Genomic DNA, 27,374 nt, shown 5'->3' on the forward strand with positions numbered 1-27,374 from the left:
TTCCTGTGCTCTGGTCGGAGCTCACCTTTCTGCGCTTTATTTTCTGTATCTTCCACAACAGAGCAGGCCCTTGATTGAAAGTGCGGGATACGAGTCCCAGCTCTGCTCTCTTTGCAGTTTGCCTTAGACATTGTGTGTGTACTCAGACAAGGGCTAGATTCGACCTGTGTGAGTGCCTTTATTCACTTGCAGTTGTGACACCTCGGGCACCTGCTCTCGACTGGGCAAAGACCTAAAACTACAAAGGTACAGGAAAAAAATGGTGACAGAGTCCTCCTTTTCTCTGAGTTTATACTGAATTTGGGGAATAGATACAGAAATGTACAGTCATAGGAAATGAAAACAGACTCTGTGACCCAACACAGTTTTAGGTCCTATGGGAATTTTAATGCTCATTTTTATCATATATTTTACAAAATTGAATTTCTTTTATCATTTCAGGTAAAACTACATATATAAAAATTAAATGACTAAAATGCAAACTTCTGTAGGTCTGAGCATTGTTATCCCCTCTGCAGTGTCAAAACATATTAGCTGATCAGTTAAGATCCACTGAGAACGTTGATTTCATTTTGGAAATAAAGTTGCTTGAAGCAATAATCAGAATATAGTAAGAGGGAAGCTTTTCTAAAGAGACTGGGTGCAGATGGCATGAGCTGCTACAGTTTACAAACCACAAGAGGAACTGAGTGAGGGGTTACTGGAGATTTCATAAGTCACCTGGTGTGATGACCCCTCGGGAAGGACATGGCTTCTCCCCTTCTTGTTTCATTAATTGTCTGCAGGTTTGATTGGTGGGTGTTGGTCTGTGTGCAAGATGGTCCTTGGAGGACGGGAGCCAGGTACACTCGGTGTGTTCCCAGAAATTAGCACACCAGCTCTCTCACTGTACACCATCAACCAATGGCTGTTGCTGAATTCACTTATAAAGAGCACCTACTGACTTATTTTCAAGTCATTGGTGTGGAACGTTGAGTGTGCTCATTCAGCATACATTCATGGGACGTCTTTATGTGTCTGCACTGCGCTAAACGTCAGGGATTAAGCAGTCCAGAAGTTCTGGGAAATGTTCTGAGTCAGAAAGCACATCTCAACATGGCCGTGTGGTCCATGCTGAAGAGATAGTCCACTCCCTCAGGAAGCCGGGCAGCACCGTGCTGCCCTTTGCCAAGCCAGCCACCCAACCCTCCCCACCGGTCAGCATGCTGGAGGGTGTTTGTGTAGATGGGATGAGGGGCCACCCTCGGAGCCAGAGAATGCCCAAGGTGCCTCTAAGCAACACAGGTGCCCACACACGCTTGACCCTGAGGACTTCTCGGCCTCTCCACCCTGTGCCTTCAGCCTGGGCTCTGGAGTATCAGCCCCCCACACCGCCTCAGGGGCGCACATCTGTCCTTGAGTCCATCCTACTGCAGCCAGCCCCCAACGCCTCCTCCAAGGCAGGCCCGGGCACTGCCCCAGGCTCAGCTTCCACCCTGCTCCTCGTTGCCCAGAGGTTCCACTCTGTCCTCGTGGCTGAGGGCAGAACTTGTGTGCATCTGTGCAGACCAGAAGTCTAGCACATGCGTAAAGCCGGCGTCTCACCTGCGGGATGGCTGGCATCTCTCTGCCCGGAGGAGATACAAAGTAGGACACAGGGCTCATCCCAGTGGTCATGGGAGGCCATCCCACCACTGTGTCCACTCAGGGCTGTGGACACAGGATACCCTGTGGGAAAGGCAAATCACTGGACTTGTCCCTTGTATCTGTGTAGATGGCACATTTCCTGGTCTTTCTTCTCTCTTACCTGAGACGGTCTTGGGGCAATCTGTCTCTCCATCCATCCATCCATCTTTGTCTCCATCTCACACTCATAAATTAAGTGGATGACCAGGGTGCAGCGCCAGGAGATAAAACTCTTCAGAGCACGACTTGCCTGGTCTGGCTGCAGTGATGCTGGCTGCTCCAGTGGGTCTTGGTATTTCTCTATAATGATGCTTAGGGAAGTCTCCAAACTTGAACAGCAGGAAGACAATGAAAAATGCACATTGTTAAAAATTGAAACCATATACTAGACTGAATGCTACATCCCGTTTGGAAGTATTCATAATAAAATAAATAGTTACTTGGTGTGCAGCACTCTGTATGTGACACCACTGGGCCCCTGGTCCGGGAGTAGGGGGATGTTGAGTTTACCCACATCCCAGGGAAAGCATAGAACTAAATGTTCATAAGGTTGGATGTGTCTATTTTACAGAATGTCAGCCTCACTCAAAAGGTTAGCAAAACACAAGGGAGGGCAAACCGTGAAAGATTCATCTAGTTGAGACCCTGGTATTCAGTTTTCAACAAGATTGTCTTGGTTCATCACATGTAAACCAGCCATGCTGAGGCCATTCAACCCACTGCCCATGTGGCCCTTAGACAATAAGAACTAAAATTCGTCACTAATATTTATTGAGCACCTACACTGTTCGATTCCAGAAATTCCTCTCTGCTACTCCATTTCCTTATAAAATGGAACAATATTTGAACTGTAGATTGTAAGATATATATATTTCCTGTATATTTCACATACAGATATATGTGCATATATATATATCTGTATATGTATATATATATACATATACATACACACATTCACTCAGAGATTAGCAAAACATTATCATATTTAGGTGACCTATACATGAACTTTTAGGACAAAATTTAGAATAGAGAGGGTTTTGGGTACTTATTAGACTAAGTTAACTGTACCAAAAAATCTAGATAGACAGTATATTAGTTGGCTAGGGCTGTATAACAAACACCACAGCAGAAATTTATTCTCTCTCAGTCCTAGAAGCTGGAGATGGGAGTCAGACGTCAGCAGGGCTGGCCGCCCCCAAGGCCACACCCTGCGTCCCCATGTGATCTCCCTCTGTGTGTGTCTGTGGTAGGGACACAACTCTGCCAGAAACAGACAGAAGTTATATTCTGTTTACCTTTAGAGACATTTCCCAAACCTAAACATACCGTGGGTTCATCAACGTCCTCTTCCAAGAAACATCTTCTCCACCTCAATAAGGGCCAGAAAATTCATGTTACATCTTTGTCACCGTGATCCCTCTAGTATATAAACCATAAAGTCTGTATTGGATGAGAAGTACTCGTAGAATCCAGCTGACCCTTAGGCTTGATGAGATAATGCCTGGAATACTTTTTCTTGATTATTTTGTCATGAGTGTTCCCAGCTGATCTGATGATGTAACCTATGTGGATTTTATTTCACTCAGCCTCTTGTGTCCTTTCCCGCCCGGCAAAGACCTCCATTTCTAGCTAAAGGTGGTGTGAACCAGGATATTCTGAGGTGGGTTCCCTTCCTCCCTGCCCTACCATGGAGGCTCTTTCTCTGCAGAATCAGTCCTATGCCTTCCTTCCTGAGAGGTTAAGTAAAGGTCCTCTTTGTTTCTGGATGAGGGAAGGGGGACCCCGAGGCAAGCGTCTCCTTCCAAGAGGTGGACAATGAGGAACCAGACCTGGACCCAGAACCTTTGGTATTCAGCCAGGTGCTCTTGGCGATGACCCACTGCCCTGCTGTGGAGGCAAACATGCAGATCCCTGGGAGGAAGGGGCTCATTGTCTCTAGGGGGTTCCTGAGCAAACATCTGGAGAATGTCCGCAGTGCCTGTGAGTGCTGCCACATGGAGCAAGATGGAAGTCTCGGGGCAGGGGGAGGGGGAGCTCTGTGCTTCTGGTTTTCGCAGAGGTGCTGAGCATAAAGCCAGCTCATAACATCGTAATGTGTGTGAGTGTGTGACTATGCATGTGTATTTGTGGGGATGTATTTGCATGTAGGTAAACACATATATTTATGCATACACTTGCTTATATACAACTGTACTTAAGTAGCCTTTGCTTACGTAGCCTCCAATTATCTGACTGGATGGTTGAAGAAATCTTTAGAGATCGTTCAACCAGCTCAGACATTCAACATCTTCATTGTGCAGATTATCTAAATAATACACACTCACTCCTAAGTAAATATTAATTGTTGTACAAGGTAAAAAATATTCAACAACTATAACTAATTAATATTAGAGGTGAAGAAATTTTAAATTCTATTTTTAAAAATCAAGTACAACAATAGAAAGCCTGAGTGCGGTACATACACAACCCCTGCTTGCACAACACCTGCATGTACAGTGTCTATAGACACACTCCTGTATACACAACTGTGTATACACAACCTCTGCACACACAACACATGCAAAAAGGTATATCTAGTGAGCACAGAGTTTATTGTCATATTCAAATTGATCTCTTGCAGTGAAAATGAAGCCTATCCCTCACTCAGTGAAACCCTGGAACTAAATCTGAATGTTCTAAAACCTTCTCATCATACATAAATACCCTTCTTGGGCATCTGGGTTTAAAAGGAGAGCATCCTGACCTACCTTGTGTGTGTCTGTGTTGGTATACAGGATATTTTTCATAAACTTCCATGTATAAAGAATATATTTAATGTTCCAATTTCCTAAATTAAACTAGCTCAGAGTCTGTCTGGTGTACAAGTCAAAATCAGCTTGAAGCCACAAGTAAACATATAGGTTCTGTTTCAAATTCACTGAGTAAATGGATGAAAAGTGGCTTACAAATTAGATTTGGGTAGAGAATAGTCCAGAGAAGGCGATGGCACCCAATCCAGTACTCTTGCCTGGAAAATCCCATGGACAGAGGAGCCTGGTAGGCTGCAGTCCATGGGGTTGCGAAGAGTCAGACACGACTGAGCGACTTCCCTTTCACTTTTCACTTTCATGCATTGGAGAAGGAAATGGCAACCTACTCCAGTGTTCTTGCCTGGAGAATCCCAGGGACGGGGGAGCCTGGTGGGCGGCCGTCTATGGGGTCGCACAGAGTCGGACACGACTGAAGCGACTTAGCAGCAGCAGCAGAGAATAGTCAAACAGGACATCTGAACTCAGTATATGACAACTGATCCTGGAAGTGTCAACTCTGAAACAAAGCCGTTAAATGACAGAGACCCTTGTAAGTAAATAGCCTGTTCCCCAGCGTAACAAAGAACATTAGCATTAAGGGGATATAAGCAACTCCATGGGCACAAATGGACTGAAATTGCTCTTCCCATCTGTTCAACATCTTACTTATAAAATCATTCCACGTAAACACACACAGGTAGATTTCTGGACTTGTAAAATCCCTTTGTGAACAAACGTAAATGTTCTTGGTGACATTGTATTCATGTGTATGACAGGAGAATGACCTGGATCCCTTACCTTCAGCAGCGAGAATGGGAGGCTGCCTCACACCACTGACCTTGAGCAGAGAGTGGCCTGAGCCAGTCTCTTCAGACTGTGGAGCTGGCAGCAGCTCCAGACCCCAGGCTGGGTCAGGGAAGAGCTGAGGGTAGACGAAAGTACAACCTGCATCTGACGGAAGGGCCCCTGAGCCCAGAGCAGGCCTGACGCAGAGGTCACACCTGGGCTCAGGTTGCACATGGCAGGCCGTCCATGCGGCCTGCCTGAACTTCCCTGCTGGTGTGCTACCCTGAGTAAAATTCTCCAGTTGCAAAAATGTCTCCAAACTCCCAGCTGTCTTTCAGTAGTAGCTGTCCCTAATCTCAGTGTCTCAGTGTGTGTGTGTGTGGGGGGGGGGGAGGTGTATGGTGTGTGGGGAGGTGTGTTTGTGGGTGTGTGTATGTGGGTGTGGGTAGAGAGGGTATTGCTGTGTTAGCTGCTCTCAAAACATGCTTCCAGTGGCTGTCCAGCACTCAGTTTGTTAAGGAGGGAACTTGTGTGTCCAGGTGTGCCCAGGTGGTATCTGTGTACACCTGAGTGTGGGCCTATTGGATACAGTGCTGGTCAGGACCCTGGAAGTCTCGTGGGGACTCTGTGCTGTTCAACTCATAACTTCTGTGAAACTATCAGCCAGTGTCCACTCACCTTCTGTCACCACCACGTGACCTGTGACCTCTCCAGGTATGTCCCCTCCCAGGTGCTCCGGCCCACCTGCCTCCTTCCAGCTACACATTTTCCCCCAAAGACCACTGTCAAAATCTGATGTCATCTGGTTGACGGTGTACACAAACATGAATGAAAAAACAAAAGTACAAATGGAGAAATGTGCTGTCACAACGAGGGGGCCTGCCTGTTAGCAGATAAACCGTTCTGCGCAGTGCACATAGAGACGGCGGTTTTCATCAGCAGCAGCAAGACTGAGTGAGGTCCCTCCAGAAGGGGTGACAGGGAACCTTCACAGCCCCGACTCTGCAGCGGGGAGAACATAGCCTGCCTCCATCGGGGCTTTCCGTGCCTGCTTCTTCACGCAAAACGTGCCCAGAAAACAGAAGGAAAGGAGAGAATTGCGTAATACACCTGGAGATTTCCTCACTCTGTGTGTAACAGAGTCCGTCAAACTTATGTAATCTTTGCTTGTTTAAGAGCTGTGTGAATTCTTTCCAAAAATGTGAATTTTTATAAGATGGCAAATGGTTCTATTTCTGCTTGGAAAACAGCCATTTTGCATAAAGGCATGGTTTTGAGCACCTTTTGTGTATCAGGAGCTGTGCACAGAGTCAGGCACACGTAAGAAAGCAGTCACTGTCACTCTGGCCTCTGCTATAGAGGAACCAGGTGTGAGTTGGAAACATGCGCTTTAAATACTGCTGATAACTCTGCTGTTCTGTGCGTTTCTTAATGGATCTTAGGCATGCGTAATTTGGAATTTTTTAAACTTTTTAACAGGTGTATTTTGAGCAACAGAAATCTTGGGCAGTTGAGACTCCTGGGAGCTAAAGGTCAGTCTGACATGAATCAGTTCAGCTCAGTCACTCAGTCGTGTCCGACTCTTTGCTCCGCCATGGACTGCAGCACGCCAGGCCTCCCTGTCCATCACCAACTCCCAGAGTTTACTCAAATTCATGTCCATCAAATCGGTGATGCCATCCAACTATCTCGTCCTCTGTCATCCCATTCTCCTCCCGCCTTCAGTCTTTCCCAGGATCAGGGTCTTTTCAAATGATTCAGTTTTTCGCATCAGGTGGCCAAAGTATTGGAGTTTCAGCTTCAGCATCAGTCCTTTTAATGAATATTCAGGACTGATTTCCTTTAGGATTGACTGGTTTGACCTCCTTGCAGTCCAAGGGACTCTCAAGAGTCTTCTCCAACACCACTGTTCAAAGGCATCAAGTCTTCGGTACTCAGCTGTCTGCATCTCTCTTTATCTGACATGAATGGGGGCCACCAAAGAAGGTCTCTGAGCCACGCATTGTTCCTGTGGACCCTGCACGTGTAAACCTGCAGAAAGCACAAAGGAAGAACTTTCTCAGTTATCGTCAGGGCAATGAGATCACATTCCCCAATTTCAGGAGCCCGAGTAGTTGACAGTCACAGCCCCTGATGACTGGAACCTGTCATATAAGACAGGAGAGAGTGACTGAGAAGATAAGTGACTTCAGATGATGCAAATGGTAAACCAGCCCTAAACATCTTCAGATTTCCTCTCGTTGGCCCCTTTCTCCTCTGCTCAGTGTGGGAGGGCACCCTATGAGTCCACCCGGGGACAACATGCCCTCATCCGAGAGCCGAGCCACACAAACCTGTGCAGACAGGTGCTCCCACCTCTCCGGGCACGTCTCCAGGAGCCGGCTGTGTCTCCTTCCTGCTGTGGGACCTCAGTCTGTCCCAGCATGTCACACTGACAGTGACAACACTACTCCCACAGGAATCATAGGAGGCAGGGTGGTTATAGGCAGCCACAACTGCAAGACGGGAGCCTCCAGTATCGGTGCAGTGCCCAGGGCTGGGCTGAGGTGCCCAGGGCTGGACTGAGATGCCCATGGCCTGTTTCAGGGACCCTGGGAGCCCCAGACCAGCCAGGCCTCAGGTGACCGTGGGCTCGAGGCTCCTAAGGTTTGAGCGGATTGATATCCAGCACGACCAACGCTGCACAGGACACCTGGGCACAGTGGGCCCTGATGCAGTTGTCACCGTCCCCTCATCCCGGGCATCTCGGGAGCACATTGGGAACCCTGTTCCACGTGGTTGGAACAGGTTGAGAAACGGTGTCAGGAGCAAAGCTGAAGCCTTGAAGTGCTCGTTGTGACAGAAGAGATGAGGCTGGAGGGAGGAGTGGGTGTGACCGCTGGAATAGATGGCGGGGACTGAAGAGCAGGAAGCAGTCAGTAGGCTCAGGTCCTCCCTGGGTCTGGGCCCAGAAGTGAGGCAGACGACCTCATCACCCCGAAGTTCACAGGCGAGGCAGGTCTCCCTGCTTCCTCAGGGCTGGAGCAAGTCAGGGGGTGAACAGTCTTCTGCACCACTGAAGGTGACATTTTCCAAATATCATCCCTTTCCTATTGACCCGGCCTCTCCTCTGTGTGCCAGTCACAGTGTCCAGGTGGTCAAACCAAACACATTCATCATTAGTATTTATTCTAAATAGTAACTTTTGAGGAGAAAGGGTGATAATTATCTAAGACCCACAAGGCCTCCAGTGCCTAATTCGGTGCCTCCCAACACTGTGGTGGGCACAGGTGCTCAGAACTTATTATGAAGGTTCCAAGATGATGAGAAGAAATACAGATGTATTAGGAATTAAATGTATATGCTTCTGGCCTGAGTACAAAGGACAATAAATATTGTTGTCACAGGACAAATTAATAACCAGCATAAATCATGGATGACGAGGACACAGGCTGCCCTAGAACCCCTGCCGTCTTCTTTCCCCTTCTGATGGACTATAAACCTCCAGAGCAGCGTGTGGAGGCCCAGGACGTACTGTCCTCCCAGAGACACCTGGGAGGGGAGGCCTCTCAGGAGGGTGGCACATACACAGAATGACCGGGGAAGGAGAAGGCAGCTACTTCTCAAATTAGCATAATTAGTAATTATCCCTTAATAGCCCCACTCGGCTTCGGAGACTTGGCACTTGAAATTCTGCTTAAAGTTCAGTGAGAAAAAAAACAAATTTCATGCTGAAATGTCTCAATAACACAGCTGAGCTGCCAAGGTAATCATCTGCTTGCGGTAAAGGGAAGGAGACAAGCAGGTACACACCTGAGCCCTCCCCTGTCGGAGGGAGGTGTGCAATCACACCTATTTGGACAGAAAACAACAAAGAGAGTGCCACATCCTAAAATGTGCCCCTGTCTCTCTTCCTGTCTTTGAAGACACTTTCAGAATTTTCCCTCCCTGGGGAGCCCATGTCACCAGCCAGGTACGAACAGCCATTCCATCTAATGAAACATAATATCGCTTCCCAAAGATCAAAGTCTGTCCAAAATAGAGATGGTATGGAAAAGATAAAATAAAATACAAAGAAAGAAAAAGCAAACAGATGCATCAATGTCATAGCCAGCAGCTAACAAATCTCACACACCTTTCTATTTGCATATTGGAACTCAAGTCCAAATAAGAGCTAATAACCCTGAGATTTAGGATCCATGGCAAGGAAACAGATGGATTCTTTCTAATTTTATGAAGATATGTTTGGCAGAACACAGAGGAGACATAGTTAGAATTTTTTTCAGCTTAATTTTTTTCAGTTGTCTTTCTTTAGCCTGGGCAAGGAACACTTTGCAACTTGTCAAAGCAGTCTTCTGATATTAATTCATTGAAGCCATTTGTGGAAAGTCTACACCATCACCTTATGTGGTTTGATCAATGAACCGCTTGGTGGAGATTCAGATAGGAAGGTAAGCAGGTCTCCAGTTGGCAGCTGTGGTCGACACTGGTTCAGCACAGGAGCAGGAACTGCTCCGTTAAGAGATCAGTGGTGTCAGGAGGCTGAGGGTGGAGACGGTCAGCAGAGTCTGGGACTGCTTGTTCTCATGGTTAACATGCTCCCCTTGGTGCAGCCTCTCCGCTGACCTCAGTTCTCTCCTCCACCCACTGCCACACCCTCCTCGCTGTTATTTTCATGGGGCACCCCTGACCCATTCCCAGATTAGCCCACTGTTCTGGCCGTCCTTCCATCTGACTCACAGGTTCATGAGTTGTTTGTACTGGTGACTCTCAAAAGTAAGATGGAAGGAAGGAAGACTGATGTTTGATCCTCACTTCCCGCATGGAGCATTTCACAGACACCTTCTGGCTGAATCCTCTCAGTGACTCAGAAAGGTAGACATTCTTACCTCTGTTTTTCAGGAAAGGAAAATCAGGTCCTAAAATGATACAGAATATGGCGAAAAAAAAAAAAAGGCCTTAACCTGCACCTAAAGTTTTCCCAGGACTCAAACCATCTCTCAAAGCTCATGCCTTCCTCTTGAAACACCAAGCAACATTTTAGCAGCTCTATTTCTTGAGGAAATTCCGTATTGTCTTTCATAGTGGCTGTTCCATTTCACATTCCCACCCACAGTGCATCAGGACTCCCTTTTCTGCACACCTTCAGCAACACTTGCTGTTTCTTGGGTTTTGGCTTTTTTTTTAATGGCCATTCTAATATGTGTGAGGTAACATCTCAGTTTTCATTTGTTGTTAACAAGTGATGTTGAGCACCTTTTCATATACTCGTTGGCCATTTATATGCCTGTTCAAGAAATGTTGGTTCAAGTCATTTGCCTATTTGTAATCAGTTGTTCCTTTTTTGCTATTGAGTCGTAAGTGTTCTTTCCAAGAGTTTTGGAAATTAACCCCTCCTCAGATACGTGGTTCATAAATATTTTCTCGCATCCTGTAGGCTCTGTTTTCAGTTTGGTTGCTGGTTTCTTTTGCTGTACATAAGCTTCTTAGTTTGATGTAGTCCCACTTGTTTGCTTTCACTTTTGTAACCTGTGGTTTTGATGTAAATAAAGATTCAAGTTCATTTTTGCTCTTGGGGATTTCTAGTGTTCCCATCATCATTTGTTGCAGATGGTACTTTACCTGTTGTAGTTTCTTAATGCCCTTGTCAAAGACTAGTTGACTGTATATGCGTGAGGTTTCTTTTTGTGGACTCTGTTCTGTCTTGTTGGTCTGTATATCTGTCTTTATGCCATATTGTTTTAATTACTGTTTGTGATAAATTTTGAAATCTGGAAATCTAATGCCTCCAGCTTTGTTCACTTTTCTCAGAATTGATGTGGTTCTTTGGGGTCTGTTATGGTTCCGCATGAATTTTAGGATTGTGCTGTTGATACTTTAATGGAGATAGCATTGACTCTGTAGATTGTGTTTGGACATTTTTAACAATGGTAGATCTTTCAGTCCATGAACATGGGATGTCTTTCCATTTGTTTTTTATTTCCTTCATCAGTGTTTTATTGTTTTCAGTGCACAAGTCTTTCACTACCTTGGTTAAGTTTATTTCTGAATATTTTATTATTTTGATGTTATAGTGAATGGGATTGTTTTCTTAATTTCCTTTCCTGCTGGTTCTGTGTTTGTCTACAGAAATACAACTGATTTTTTTATGTTGATTTTGTATCCTACAACTTTACTTAACTTGTTTATTACGTACAATAATATTTTTGTGGCATGTTTGAGGTTTTATAAATATGGGATTATATCAATATCATTCGCTAATATATATCACTTCCTTTCTTCTTCTCCAGTTTAGATTCCTTTTCATTCTTCTTGCCCAGTTTACCTGGCAAGGACTTCCAGTACTGTGTTGAGTAGAAGTGGTGACAGTAGGTATCCTTGTCTTGTTCCTGATATTAGAGGAAAAGCTTTCAATTTTTCATCATTCAGTATGCTAGTAATCCTGCCTCTGGAAATTTACCCAAAAGAAATAAAATCAGGATCTGGAAGAGATATCTTACTTTCATGTCCATTGCAGCTCTGCTCACGGTGACCCAGATGTGGACATGACCAGTATCTTGAAATGAGTTAGAATACTTATTCAGTCTTTAAAAAGGGAAATCTGCCATTTTCAATACCACGGAGAAACCTAGAGGACATTATGTTAAGTGAGGCAGGCCATCACTGAAGCAAAAACTGTTGTGTGATTCCACATAGCTGAGTATCTAGAAAAGCCGGATTCTTAGAAATGGAAATATGATTATGGTGGCAGGGGCCCAGAAAATTGGAAACGGGGAACTTTAACAGGAATAAGGTTTGATATGCAGGATGGGTGAGTTCTAGACAGCTGCCGTGCAGTGTGCCTGATGATAGCAGTGCGGTGTTGCTAGGAGGGTAGAGCGCATGCTGTGCTCTTAGAATGGGCATGCACACATACACACACACACACACGCACACACACACAACAGAAGGGCACAAGGGCACTTGGGGAGATTTGGACATCTCTCAGCTGATTGTGATGACGCTACTGCACACATACATGCACACACACGTGTGCGCACACACACACAAGGGAAGGGCACAAGGGCACCTGGGGAGATACGGATGTCTCTCAGCCAATTGTGGTGATGCCACCAAAGCATCAGCGCACATCCACACTCATCAAATCCACACAGCTGGTCAGGGTCAAGCACACTGACCTGTGAAACTGTGCAGGAATCCAGGACTCCTGGAGAAGGCAGCTTTAAGAAAGGAACTCAGTGACAAAGCTATCTTTGGAAACACTTTGTTTTGATGCAAATAATTTGTATGTCCATTTCATAAACTGAGAAAAGCCCTGGGGCTGGGTGTTTGCAGAGAAGAGCATGTCAAAAGATGTCAACACGTCTTCATGCTGCCATCTCCAGAGGAGACGTGGTATTTGTCTTTGAAGTGGGGATGCTCTGGAGAGTACTGTCCTTCTGGTGAGGACATTGGTGTGTTTATTAGTGGCAAGAGATCTGTGGCCTCAGTACAGGAAGAACAGGATCGGAGGGACCAGATTCTGTTTCAGAGCAGAAGTTGCATGGCTGCGCAGTTGGACGTCTAGAGACGGATTCCCAGTTTGTTGAAACCGCAGGACTGTTTTTCCTTGAAATGAAACTATTTGAAGGACCAAAGAGGAATTGAAAACACTGCTGTTGGAACATCCTTTGGGTTCAGTGTTTGAGAAGGAGAAAGGACTGTAGCAAACTTTATCATCTAGTTATGTGGATGCCAGCCACGGACTGCTCTTGGCTTCCAGAAGGAAGACAAGCCCACGAGCAAGGAAGGCACAGGAAGATCTGGTTCTGCAGTCGGGTCAGTAACCCCTTTTGCTGTCCCACCTTTCACTGTCCCCCATCCTGTCCATGCCCGTTTCTCACCCCGATTCCTGACACGCAGAATATCCCTGCTTCTAAGTGGCAAGATGATATCAGAGATTCCACAAGCCTGCCCAGGACCTGAGGCCTGGCCCATTCAGGAGATAAACAGCCACCTGCCCTCCATGAGCAGGCTAAGAAAACACCAGCATCTTCACAGACAAAGTAAGCAACCAGCCAACGAAGACAAAGCAGGGGGTCTGGCTGGTCCCATAATTTCTGTCCTTTCACCCAATGAAAGTGGGTCAACGTTTTATGCTGCTCATATTGGGTGTCATCATTTTAGCTCCACTAATAAAAGCTAATGGCTGGTTAACTGTTAGTGGGAACCAGAATCTCAGATAAAGAACAGAAAGAAAGATAAAATGGCAAATGTATGTTTAAAAATCAGGCATTAAACCACCAAGATGCTCCCGTAAAGTATAACTTTCAGATCCAGTGATATCTGGGGAAGACGTGTTGAACAGAAAGAAAGTCACTGAATGTTGACCTTGGGCTTAGGTCTTTCTCATGCCTCCACTTGTGTCTCGGAGTCAGCAATGCAGAGCGGAGTCAGGGCTGCAGCCATGGGAAGCCCTGGGGCGCCCCAGGGTGTGACATATGTACAACTGCCCCCTCCTCAGTTTGGGGAGCATGGTTCTCTGCCTGAAGATTTCAGTCTAATCATCTTACTCATTACAAATGTCTCTAAACTGTCTCCTTCCCTTTGTTGACCTTTCCTGACCCATCTTTCCTGGAGACTTCACCGTCCCCAGAGTCACCACCCTCTCCCAACCCCCTGCCTCTCCCCTCTAGCAGCTGACCCCCCAGGGCCCTGCAGCACTGATGCAGACCACCCTGTGCATATGGCCAGCCCTGCCCACAAACTTCGCCTCATCCATCCCACCAGTAGCATTCCAGACCCCATCTACCCTCTACAGTCTCAAAATCGGCCTTGGACATGGGCCCACCCCTCACAGTAGAGCAACCCCGGGGGCCGAAAAGCTTTGAACTCACCATTGTTACATCAAGATGGTGGTCGTGTCAAAGTCATGCTAACACTATAGAAGTCTAGGAAATGAAACTTTAATTAAATAATGGAAAACCCAATCTAATTTTCTCTCTTAATTTTAATGCATCTATGAGATTTCAAGTGTGAATCTTCACACTGAATGAAACGGTTCATAGGATTTCCACCCACCCCTTTGCCTCTCGGCCTGTGCTCCTGGACTGAGCACCTCTGGACTTAAGGCCTGGCTGCCCAGAGCGTTTACCTCTCCGTCTGTTCTCTTCCCACTCAGGCAATGGGCCAGTAAGTTCAACTGACGTGAAAAGAGAGAAAAGATAAGCCAAAACTGGACAGGTGAAGGCTGCAGTGTCTGGCCAGCTCCCAGAGTGACCAGCCGGTCAGTCCCCAGGGGAGTGTGGAGGGCTGGGTGCCCCCAGCCAGCACATGGGGGTCATCAGCACATGGGGGTCATCAGCACATGGGGGTCATCACCAGCTGCTCAGCTACCTACATGAGACATCCCAGGCTCCACAAACCCCTTTCACTGAATTCTCTTGGACCACTTGCTGCTGGGCCCTGTCCCTCAAGCCCCAAGTTACCTCTCTAGCCCATCGTCTCAGCATCCCAGTGACCATGGGTCTCATGTCACCGGAGGCCACAGCGGGTAAGACTGTGGGTCCCAGGTCGCAGGCTCAGCCCTGTCACCTGGTGGCTGGTTGAGCTGTGAGCCTGCTCTTCAGCCATTGGAGGAGCTTTCGGTGGAGACTGGAAGGAGGCGGCACGGAAAACGCTGGCTTCACAGTGTGGGAAACAAGGACCAGTCGTTATCCGCGCTATTACCCTCACTTTCCAGTGGAATTCCCGCCTCAGCAATCTTCCCTCCAGAGCTTGTCCGCAAGCTTAACCTGTGGAAGGACACACTTAATCCTGTCACCTGGTGGATTCAGACTCCTCAGTGGGTTCCCCAGCCAGCTGATCCGACTCAGACCCTTATGGGAGGGTTCATGGGCCACACAACTGGCCGGCCATCCTTCCCCATGGAGGTCCTGTCCCCCATACCCCCGTCACCCTTCCTCCATCATCCCCGGGCTCCTGGTGCCTCTGTGCACTGGTGTGTTTATCAGAGCAACAGTTTTCAAAAGCCCAGTAGGTGGTCAGGCTTAGTGGATGCATCAGTGAATTAAAAACAACAACAACAACAACAAAAAAAAACCCCAACCCTCTGGTAGCTTTCATTCTGTTGAGGCTTTTGGAAAATTCTTTTTTCCTCCATCTCTTGCCTGACAATCTTGTCCTCTCCTCTTGGGGTTTCATCTAATTACTGATTCTTGGTTTAAATATTCCATCAACTCTCCAAGGGCACACATCTAAGTAGGACACTGGCTTTGTACTTTTGCCATCATGTGTTCTAATCACTCTTCTGTGTGTGGTCTCCCCACTGGGCTGGGAGCTCCTTCAGATCCTGTGCCTCTCACAGCAGTGTTCCCAGCACCCAGAGTGGGGCCCGCTTGGATGAGGCATCTGTACCAATTTCACTTTTTTGTTGGCAAGAATGGAAATCACATCCAAGCAACTTAAGTGAAGAGTTTGCTGGAACTGTTCTGGGTGGGTAATGGGGTCAAAGCTGGAGACAAACAGTCGGAGCACGATAATGGTGACGGGTACCTGAGGCACACCTGGGCTCGACTGCCACCGTCAGTCTTGCATTTCCATGCAGGGTTCCACACGCTTCCCAGTCAGGCTGGCTTTGTGGAGTGAGGTACGCACAGAACAACGAGGAGGGGCTCACTGAAGGAGGGGTGGTGCACGGTGCTGTGCACGGTGCTGCGCCCAGCAAGGACGGGCAGAGCAGGCAAGGGGCAGGCACTCACGACCCTGTCTAAGGGTCCACACTGCAGGACAAGGTGTATTATCTTACACACCAAGTACTGTGCTCAGAGCAAAAGTGCAGATTGCATTGAGGTGATTGGGTGGTCATCTCTGCTTGAATGTTTCCTTTCTCTCTGCATCAGATCCCCAGAGCAAAGAATGGAGAAAAACAGGCACACACCACACTGAGAGTTGAAGGATGAGTCCTTAAACATGTTTCACCAAAACACACTCAGATGATGTGTGTTCTGACACCCCTGCCCCACTCACAGCACACCTGCGTGTTGGCTGGATATGCCCAGTGACCCCCTTCTCATGCTCGGAATGTGGCAGAAGCTGTGGAGGCAGCTGACAAAGCAACTGAGCCTCCCACCTCACGCCTGCTCTGGCAGGTCGGCAGTGGACATGGGGTGGGTTTGAAAGTGGGTCCTCCAGGGCCTGGTCTCCAGGTAAGCCCTGCAGCAGAGCTGAGCTGCACCACCTGGGTTCCTGACCCATGGGAAACAAGACCTGGTGTGTCCTGCTTGGCATGTCCTGCCAGCCCCTAGCCCTATCATCCTACTGTCTTGTCTGTCTCTGGGCTTGATGACTCTAAGCATCATCTAACTGGCATCTGTCTTACCGTATTTGGTTTGTTTTTGTTTTGGTCTGTTTTTTGGTTTTGGGGTTTTTTTAATTTTTACTTTATTTTGCTTTACAGTACTGTATTGGTTTTGCCATACATTGACATGAATCCGCCACGGGTGTACATGAGTTCCCAATCTTGAACCCCCCTCCTACCTCCCACCCCATATCATCTCTCTGGATCATCCCCATGCACCAGCCCCAAGCATCCTGTATCCTGTATTGAACATAGACTGGCAATTTGTTTCTTACATGACAGTATACATATTTCAGTGCAATGTAATATCCTGAAAGTGCATATGTGTTGTAGCACAAATGCACAATGACTCCATCCTTGGGTGCGACTTACGCATCCACCACTGCCAACAGTTCATTCTCCTGCAGACACACTGCTTTTACAAAGGGGCTGCAGTCAGACCTATGCATAGGTCCTCGTTGTGAAAGCCTTGCTGTGCTTCCAATAAGAATGGTATCTTAGGTCACTTGTCTTGCTGGGCTATTACTCTGAGTTGTATTTGCATCCTCTTACTAAATGGGCAAGACGACAAGAAGATAGGAGTCTGTGGAAGTGGTCCATGGCTCGCAGGTCTTCCTTTGGTGCCCAACATGCAGGAGAGGCTTGCCCCCCGCCCCCAGGCATCTGATGATTTTACTTAACAAGTGGGGGAAGGAGGCCCAGGGAGGTTAGGACACTGCCTGCGATCACAGCCCTGGATGCAGACTCGGGCCCCAGGGCCCTGCACAACCAGCTCGGCTAGTGGCAGCGAGGCCCCGGCACCCAGGCCCTCAGATCTGGGCTTCCGGTCACCTTCCCTGTGGTGTGGACACCACCTTCTCCCCGTTCTGCTCATCTCACCCCCATATCGGCATCTCAGAAGCAAGCTGTGCAGTAAGGGACCTTGCTGTTCCCTTCTTTGCTGTGAAAACATAAAGAAACTGTTAAGAAATAGTCATCATTTCATGCTTTATTTTTGTTTTGATGAATTGCTTTCTCAAATATTTCCCTTAAGAAAAAAATACCGTGATGTTCCCTTGGAACAGTCCTAAGTCTCAGGCAGCGTCTTTGGAATGTAACAGAGCTGTCCCACTGTGTCAGTTTCACCCTGTAGACAGCAGCATGGGGGACACATTCTCAGCAATTAAGATGCCTTTTGCCGACAGGAAGCAGCATCAGAAGCATGGACCAACCTTTCCTCAAAGTCCAAGGCTCATCCTTATGCAAGCCACTCTCAGAAGAGATCTGGGAACCGGATCTTGAAGTTGATGGTCTTTGTTCCTTTATTGTGTGGCACAGATTGCAGTTTGCTCTCTTGTGTTCTCATCCTGGTTTTTCCTAGGCTTCCTGTAGCTTTTTTCAACTGTCAATAGTCAATTACTATTAATGTGCCTTGGTGGGCTTCCTTGATGGTGCTAGTGGTAAAGTACCTGCCTTCCAATGCAGGAGACCTAAGAGAAATGTGTTCAGTCCCTGGGTCGGGAAGATCCCCTGGAGGAGGAAATGGCAGCCCACTCTGGTATTCTTGCCTGGAGAATCCCATGGACAGAGAAGATCATTGGTCTACAGTCCATGGGGTCGCAAAGAGTCAGACATGACTGAAGTGACTTAGCACATGCATGCAATATGCCTCGTAGACTCTGCTGCTTCTAACTGGCGAATCTGAATTGCACTGAGCTTGTTGTTGTTCAGTCACTCAGTCATGTCCGACACTTTGTGACTCCATGGACTGCAGCACGCCAGGCTTCCCTGTCCTTCACCATCTCCTCCTGGAGCTTGCTCAAACTCATGTCCATCGAGTCAGTGATGCCATCCAACAATCTTGTCCTCTGTCGTCTTCTCCTCTGCCCTCAATCTTTCCCAGCATCAGGGTCTTTCCTAATGAGTCGGCTCCTCACATCAGGTGGCCAAAGTATTGGAGTTTCAGCTTCAGCATCAGTCCTTCCAATGAAAATTCAGGACTGATTTCCTTTAGGATGGACTGGTTTGATTTCCGGCTGTCCAAGGGACACTCACTTGTCTTCTCCAACACCACAGTTTAAAAGCATCAATTCTTTGTCTTTCAAGCCTTCTTTACGGTCCAACTCTCACATCCATACACGACTACTGGAAAAAACCATAGCTTTGACTAGATGGACTTTTGTTGTCAAAGTAATGTCTCTGCTTTTTAATATGCTGTCTAAGTTGGTCATAGCTTTCCTTCCAAAAAGCAAGTATCTTTTAATTTCATGGCTGCAGTCACCATCTGCAGTGATTTTTGAACCCAGGAAAATAAAGTCTGTCACTGTTTCCATTGTTTCCCCTTCTATTTTCCATGAAGTGATGGAACTAGATGCCATGGTCTTAGCTTTCTGAATGTTGAGTTTTAAGCCAGCTTTTTCACTCTCCTCTTTCACTTCATCAAGAGGCTCTTCAGTTCCTCTTCACTTTCTGCCATAAGGGTGGTATCATCTGCATATCTGAGGTCATTAATATTTCTCCCAGAAATCCTGATTCCACCTTGTGCTTCATCCAGCCCAACATTTCGCATGATGTACTCTGCATATAAGTGGGGTGACAATATACAGCCTTAACATACTCCTTTCCCAATTTAGAACCAGTCCATTGTACCATGTCCGGTTCTAACTGTTGCTTCTTGACCTGCATACAGATTTCTCAGGAGGCAAGTAAGGTGGTCTGGTATTCCCATCCCTTGAAGAATTTTCCACAGTTTGTTGTGATCCACACAGTCAGAGGCTTTGGCATAGACAATGAAGCAGAAGCAGATGTTTTTCGGGAATTCTCTTGCTTGTCTTATGATCCAACAGATGTTGGCAATTTGATCTCTGGTACCTCTGCACTGAGCTTGGACACCAAGAATTCAAGTCTTTTCGATGTCGACATGAAATACAGGTAAACTGTCTCCAAAAATATGTTTAGTGGTTTTCCACTAAACTAACCAAGTTTATTTTGACAATTCAGATGTCCTTAATGCCTCATTCAGGATCAACCAAGTCCTCACCATGCAACTGAATTCTCAAAGTTAGCATAGCAAGTGTGAAAGGAAATCACATCTGGCCAGTTAAACAGGCAGCAAAGACTGTTTTCAGGAGTATCCAATGGGGAGTGAGAGGGCCTCACCCCAGGGGGACCAGATGGAGGGTCAGGAGCTGGTGGAAACCCCTGGGCATCAAGGACCCAGGCTGGGGCTCTCACATCCGAGGGGATTCTTCGTAAACTGAATTCTTTACAAACTAGCAGGACTCTTGGTAAAACTGGATGGGCTTGGCAGGGCGAGGCCAGGTCCCCAAGGGGCCCCGAAGAGCTGGACAAAGTGTGAGCAAGGGACTCTTGTCCCTCACAAGTCCCCATGCTGCCCAGGGCCACGGGGAAGCCCTGTCCACAGTGTGGCTTCCAGTTTGGGGATCGTTCCATGAAAGGTTATGAAACTGGAAAGATGGCTCTGGTGAAGTTCAGGCAGTTACAAAGGAGGCTCTGAATTCTGTCATCGCATTAGGAGTCACTCAGGATAACCCGGGGCTTCTAATTGGTGGCTTTTCAGGACGGTTGAGCGGTTCTGCCCCTTGTTTATCTGAAGGGCTGGCAACAAATAATTTAGGACCTATTTTGAAGCCTGCTAAATGCGGGCTACTTAAACTGTCAAGTATCTTCCAATTATGGTAAACAGCCCTTTGAATATTCAGCTGTGAACACAAGGATCCCTGGGTTCCAGTGGAGTTGGGAAATTGCTTATGTCGCTTCTTTTAAGCACTCACTGTTTGTGAGTGCGGGATTTACTTTCCCTGGACCACCTCCAGCATTATCTACACAATGAAAACATTTTATTAGCAGAAATATTCGCAGAGGACCCCCCCCCCACACTTGTACTGTGGTGTGTGCTTCTCCTTATCCTGTATGATATATGAGCTATGCTTAAACATACCAAATTTAAATGTCTGTACAGTCCTTAAAAAATAGCTAAATAAAATGTTCGTATGTTTTATAACTCTCATAAAACACATGCTCCAGCCTGATTACCTAAAGAAAAGAGAGAGCGAGCCAGATCTTAGGTCTGAGCTCACAGCACCTGACCAATTATCATATGACATTTAATTTAATGTTTGACTCATTGCCCTGGACTTTCCAAAGACAAGAGCATGAAATCTCTGGTTTCAAATTAAACTCTGTTTGGGACCATCTATGTAGATAATTTCCCACACAAATGTGCCTACTATAAATGTAACATCATTTCCTGAATTCAACTGCTAGTACAAATGTTAATTTTACAATAATAACTGGAAGAAAAAACCCCAAACCCTCTGTTTTTAGTAGATCGCAGTAGGGCTCTTTTCAGAGTGTACAGAAATTATGAAGGTGTGAAAGCTCACACCTTTGCCAAGAATACCCACATGAGCCTTGAGCAAATGGGTCTCAGCAAAGCTTGACTGTCCCCCCATCTCCAGGGCTTGAGATCTGGGTCAGAAATGTTGGTGACGCTTATTGACAGACCACGTCTGCCTGTGGAGTCAACGCTCTCCCAGTGCCCAAGTGTCTGGAATGAACGTCAGGAAACTGTGTTGATGAGACTGCTGCCCAAGAAAGTGCGGACAGGCAAGGAGACCCCGAGAGCTTTCAGAGGATGAGGTGTGGCCCCCTGCACATCCGGGAACCTAAGCCGCTGCTGTTCTGCTCTGAGGTCTCAGCTGGACCCTGCCCGTCCATCAGCCTAGCACCCACCCGGGGCACAGCTTGCCAGGGGTCGCCCCTCCCAGCCTCGTCCTCCCGTGTGCTCCACAGGTGTGATGCCTGTGATGTCACGCCCACGTCTGCCCTGTCCTGGGCTGTCCTCCCCCTCACCCTCCCCACTCTGTGTCTGGGCCTGGCAAGCCCCAGGCTCTGAGAAGCCCTGAACAGCAGTGCTCAGGTGTGCAGTCTGTCTGTCTGTTTGGAAAGCCCACACAACTGTCTCCCCTCCTCTCGTCTCTGGGGACCATCCCCACAGAAGCCCCTCCATCCTGCTCTGACCCTCCCTGCCCCTTTCTCTCCTCCACCCGGGATCTCCTCCACACTGAGGAATATGGCTTCTCTGTGCTGTTCCATAGCTGATGCCGCTTTCCTCTGTCACTACAGGCACGTGGCCTGGGGTGTCCAGGGGGCCTGGGCAGCATCAGCCTAGCCGCTCTCCAGGGAGGGCTGACCACCCGCTCGGCCTCAGGAAGCTCACGTGCGAGGGACTCCTGAAGTCCGCTCCCGCAAACAGGGCAGGGGCTCCGAAGAAGTCCCCAGTCCCCCGGGAACCCCCGCACCCAAGCCTCACACCCTTCAGCGCCCTCCCCCATGTGCTCTGTGAAGTAGCTAGAAACAGCTGGGGACCTTTCCCGGGGCCCGTTGAGTGGAGTTTTAACTCTTAAGGACATATCTGGGGCAGCGACAGGGGAGCTGGGGAATAACCGAGATTAGAGACGCTGGCACAGTCGTTACAACAGCCCGAGGCCTTCCTCTCAGAGGTCACCATCCACGGCCTCCTGGAGACAGGGCACTCTCATTAGTAAGAGTGAGACCAGAAGTCCTGGCTCCTCTCGGGCTTTTCAAGGCAAGACCCCGGACTCCTGCCCTGAGCCCGCCAAGCGGCCCAGTGGATGAGGGCTCCCTGACTGCTGTCCCTTCAGTGCCCTCCCTCTTGGATCTGCCTTCCTCATTTTTCGTCTCTTTCTTTCCACATTCATCCTAAGCAGTTAAGCCCCGGCAGCCTGGCCAGGCCCCCTGCCCTGGACGGTGGTGAGGAGGCATTTCCAACAGAGAGAACTCACGGGCAGGGAGCACCCAGGTTCCAGAGTGTCAGAGAACCTGGGCCTCAGCTCCCACGGGGCTCTGTCTTGAGTCCTGTGAAGCTACGAGGCCTCCCTATTCAGTCTCTTATCAGTAAAGGACGGAGAACAGAAGGCACAAGCCCCATGAGCCACAGAGGTGGCCACCAGAGCTGACGGCAACAAGAATGCCCGGCACATGGTGGGCGCTGAAGGGACTGCGGCCCTTTAGTTCACTGATAGAAATTTGTTAGTAAACGCAGCTCCCTCACAGGGATGCCCTGAGGTTGGCCACGTGTGGGCACTTACGCCAGGTCTTTGAAGGGCGTGAGCGGCAGGGACTCTCATTCACAGATGGTGGATGGGATCCAGGCGCAGCCACCCTGGAAGATGGCTTGGCAGTTTCTTAAAAGTTCACATGCCCTTGCCGCATGGCCCATCAGTCAGACTCGTTAGTATTTACCCAAAGAGGTGGGAAACTGACCTGCTCACAGATGTGTATCAGTTCAGTTCAGCCGCTCAATCGTGTCCGACTCTTTGCGACCCCATGAATCGCAGCACACCAGGCCTCCCTGTCCATCACCATCTCCCGGAGTTCACTCAGACTCACGTCCATCGAGTCCGTGATGCCATCCAGCCATCTCATCCTCGGTTGTCCCCTTCTCCTCCTGCCTCCAATCCCTCCCAGCATCAGTCTTTTCCAATCAGTCAACTCTTCGCATGAGGTGGCCAAAGTATTGGAGCTTCAGCTTTAGCACCATTTCTTCCAAAGAAATCCCAGGGTTGATCTCCTTCAGAATGGACTGGGTGGATCTCTTTGCCGTCCAAGGGACTCTCAAGAGTCTTCTCCAACACCACAGTTCAAAAGCATCAATTCTTCGGTGCTCAGCCTTCTTCACAGTCCAACTCTCACGTCCATACATGACCACAGGAAAAACCATAGCCTGACTAGACAGACCTTAGTTGGCAAACTAATGTCTCTGCTTTTGAATATACTATCTAGGTTGGTCATAACTTTTCTTCCAAGGAGTAAGTGTCTTTTAATTTCATGGCTGCAGTCACCATCTGCAGTGATTTTGGAGCCCCCCAAAATAAAGTCTGACACTGTTTCCATTGTTTCCCCATCCATTTCCCGTGAAGTGATGGGACCAGATGCCATGATCTTAGTTTTCTGAATGTTGAGCTTCAAGCCAACTTTTCCACTCTCCTCTTTCACTTTTATCAAGAGGCTTTTTGGCTCCTCTTCACTTCCTGCCATAAGGGTGGTGTCATCTGCATATCTGAGGTTATTGATATTTCTCCCAGCAATCTCGATTCTAGCTTGTATTTCTTCCAGTCCAGCGTTTCTCATGATGTACTCTGCAGATAAGTTAAATAAGCAGGGTGACAATATACAGCCTTGACATACTCCTTTTCCTATTTGGAACCAGTGTGTGTTCCATGTCCAGTTCTAACTGTTGCTTCCTGACCTGCATACAGATTTCTCAAGAGGCAGGTTAGGTGGTCTGGGATTCCCATCTCTTTCAGAATTTTCCAGTTTATTGTGATCCACACAGTCAAAGGCTTTGGCATAGTCAATAAAGCAGAAATAGATGTTTTTCTGGAACTCTCTTGCTTTTTCCATGATCCAGCGGATGTTGGCAATTTGATCTCTGGTTCCTCTGCCTTTTCTAAAACCAGCTTGAACATCAGGGAGTTCACAGATGTATATACAGCGACTTTATTCACCATCGCCAAATCCTGGGAGCAGCCAAGATGTCCTTCAGTAGGTGATGGATAAACAAACGGTGGTGCGTCCAGACAGCAGAATGTTTCTCAGTGATTAAAGGAAATGAGCCATCAGTCAATAAAAGACACAGAGGAGGCTTAAACGCATGTTACTAGTGAAAGAAGCCAGCCTGAAAAAGCAGCCTACTGAGTGGCTCCACCTACATGACCTCCCAGCAGAACTCGGGAGACAGTGCAAAGCATGGCAGGGCCGGGGGCAGGCGGGCTTCAGAGAGCACAGAGCACTTTCAGGGCAGTGAACATGCCCTGGACGGTCCTCTCACAGCAGACATGCAAGTCCCAGGAGACGTGCTACACATCTCCCGGGTGTGACCCAAATGTGAATGCAGGTGTTAACAGTGTGTTCATGTTGCTTCACGAGCCAGCACACTGACCAGATGTAAACACTGGGGGGTGTGGAGGGAGAGGGCCCCCGGAGCTGTCCACACATCCCGCTGAGTGCTCCTCTCACCTCAGCCGGCTGCTCTAGATGTAGTCCACTCATTTGAAAACGCATGACTGCCCATTGTAGCATTTTATTAACTGAGTTGCTCCAGTGTTAAGCTGAACACACAACCATTCATGTGTGCACTGCATGGACCTAGACTCAGCTCTGCCCAGCACCTCCTAACAGTGATCCTGACCACTCCACATGCATCACCGGCTGCTCCATCAGACTGGACCTGCAGTTCTGAGGTAATCACCCAGGTCCCCCAGATGCTATCCTTACCCACACAAAGCACCTGCCAAGTGGACAGCCAGGACACCTCCATGCCAAGTGAGAGCAGAGGCAGCCGTCCATCCACCAAGAAAGGCATCGCCTCAACCCAAGCAGAGTCACTGCTGGACAGGCCATGCAGCTAGGACCCAGCACCAACCCTGGGAGTCCCCATGGTCATGTGACTACTATGGGCAGAAAGCAAGTAGAATGCTGTGGACTCCTTCTGGGCCAGGATCTTCAGAATTTCTTCTTCTCTGACCAGCTTGGAGCAATGGTTTTCATGGGGCTGAAGGTGACCACATGGCTCAAATTGCTGTGAGGAGCTGCCACCCAGATCTGACAGCTCCTTGAGCAAGAGATTGACTTGTTTTAGCTTCTGCAGCTGTGGTCAAAAGTACCACCACTTAGCAGCTTTAAACAAGCCATTTGTCACATCACAGCTCCATGGTCGGGCATCCAGGCTCCCTGGATCTTTGAATTCAGTTCCTGGCGCTTCATGACTGAGTCCCTTTCCCTGGCTCTGGGCAGAGGTGGGAGATAAACATGTCTCATGACCCTGCAGCCATGCATCTTTCGGCTTCAGTGGAAAAAGTTCTCTGCCTTGCTGTCACAGGTGATCAGACGCCTCCTGCCTCCTATCCAAGGGATGAGTGAAGCCGTGGGCCCCAGAGTCTGTGAGGGCAGTGGGAGGTAGTGAGAACGAGCTAATGGGAGCAGACCAGGGTGTGAGTCAGAGCTGGAGGCCCACACCCTCGGAAGGCCTCCAGACCCTGGCACCCGGGTCAAGTGGGGACTCCCTGGGTGAAAGTATGACCTAGCAATTGCAGATCTGGTGTCAGCAGATGAGTTTGTGGAGGAGAGAGTGGGACGGGGTCCATAGGACCCAGTGTTGATGCTCAAGACCAGGGCAGTTCGGACCAGAGACAGCCAGTGATGGGCATCAGGGCTCTTTCAGGAAACAAGAGATCTCCTCCTTTCACTGTCTGAATGCCATGTCTATGTGTGTTAGGTTTTGCTTTTTTCTGAAATTTTGTGTGGCTCCAGATGTTTAATGTTTTCCTTTAGTCGCGTTGCAGGGGGACTGTGCTTTCTGAAGAGGACTTCCCAGGTGGTTTAGTGGTAAAGAATATCCCTGCCAAGCAGGAGACATGGGTTTGATCCCTGGGGAAGATCCCCTGGAGAAGGGAATGGCAACCCACTCCACTATTCTTGCCTGGAGAATCCCATGGACAGAGGAGCCTAGTGGGCTACGGTCCATGAGGTCACAAACAGTCAGCCACGACTGAGCAGGCACACACTCTGATCAATGTGGCCAGCATCCTGTCAAAGGCTCTTCCTCCTACAGACCCACCCTGAGTGCTGGCACTTGCCTTTCTGCTCTGGGCAGGATGGGAATTTGATAAGCAGAGACACCCTGGGGCCAACAGTAACAATGGCCATTATCCTTTATTAAGCAGGTGTTGAGTGAATTGGTCTTTTCTATCACAATGCAGATTTACAGTGCAATAGTCAATCCATTCTTCAATGCAGTGTGCTGCGCTGATAAATTAACAGATGGCGATTGATTTTTTCCCTCTAGTCCCCTGTTTACACCTGACAGGCCATACTTTATAGCTGAGCAGTTATTTGAAGTTATAAACATTATAATTAGCAATTTTTTAATTAGGCTGACAATTAACAGGAGATTTGCAAAGCTGCTAATTTGACATGTCCTACTCTCTGTAGTGTTTATGTTAACCACAAGTCGAGTGAATTCAATTGAACAGAACCATGGTATCTGGAAAAAAATCAATCTCAGAAGAACCTTTTCTCCCTACTTGGCTGGCATCATGGCATTTCAGACAGAAACGTGGGAATTCAGTGTGATTTCACAAGATAATACAAAGAATCCACTAAACATGGAGCGGTGGGTGCTCTGCAATGTTCTGAAGGCCAGGTGCCCAGCATGGAAGAGCCCGTGTCAGTCACAGGGAGGGGATGCCTCAGGGGCCCCCACACTCGGGCTGCTCCCCAGATGCACTGGTGCCAGGACCCTTGTCACACCATGTGCTGTGCTGAACTGTCGGGGACAGAGAGGGATGTGAGAGACAGAGATGGGTCAGAAAGATGGAGCTGGAGATGGAGACAGAGGAAGACAGAGAGAAAGATAGAGTCAGAAAGATGGGGGGGAGGGTGGGCGGGGAGATGGAGCCAGAGATGGAGACAGAGAAATGGAGACAGAGGAAGACAGAGAGAGACAGAGATGGAGACAGAGAGACAGAGAGAGAGAGAGAGAGAGATGGAGACAGAGAGACAGAGATGGAATCAGAAAGATGGAGGGGGGGTGGGGTGGGTGGGGAGATGGAGCCAGAGATGGAGACAGAGAAATGGAGACAGAGGAAGACAGAGAGAGAGAGACAGAGAGACAGAGAGAGAGAGATGGAGACAGAGAGACAGAGATGGAATCAGAAAGATGGGGGGGTGGGCGGGGAGATGGAGCCGGAGATGGAGACAGAGAAATGGAGACAGAGGAAGACAGAGAGAGA

General features: G+C 48.2%; 1 protein-coding gene across 1 annotated transcript in view; it reads left to right on the forward strand.

Annotated features, from left to right (window-relative positions):
- ADARB2 (adenosine deaminase RNA specific B2 (inactive)) overlaps positions 1-27,374 on the forward strand; it is a 240,177-nt gene that overhangs the window by 8,688 nt on the left and 204,115 nt on the right. The gene's annotated exons all lie outside the window — the stretch shown is intronic.

The sequence above is a fragment of the Ovis canadensis genome, chromosome 13, assembly GCF_042477335.2.
Source record: "Ovis canadensis isolate MfBH-ARS-UI-01 breed Bighorn chromosome 13, ARS-UI_OviCan_v2, whole genome shotgun sequence".
Taxonomy (NCBI): domain Eukaryota; kingdom Metazoa; phylum Chordata; class Mammalia; order Artiodactyla; family Bovidae; genus Ovis; species Ovis canadensis.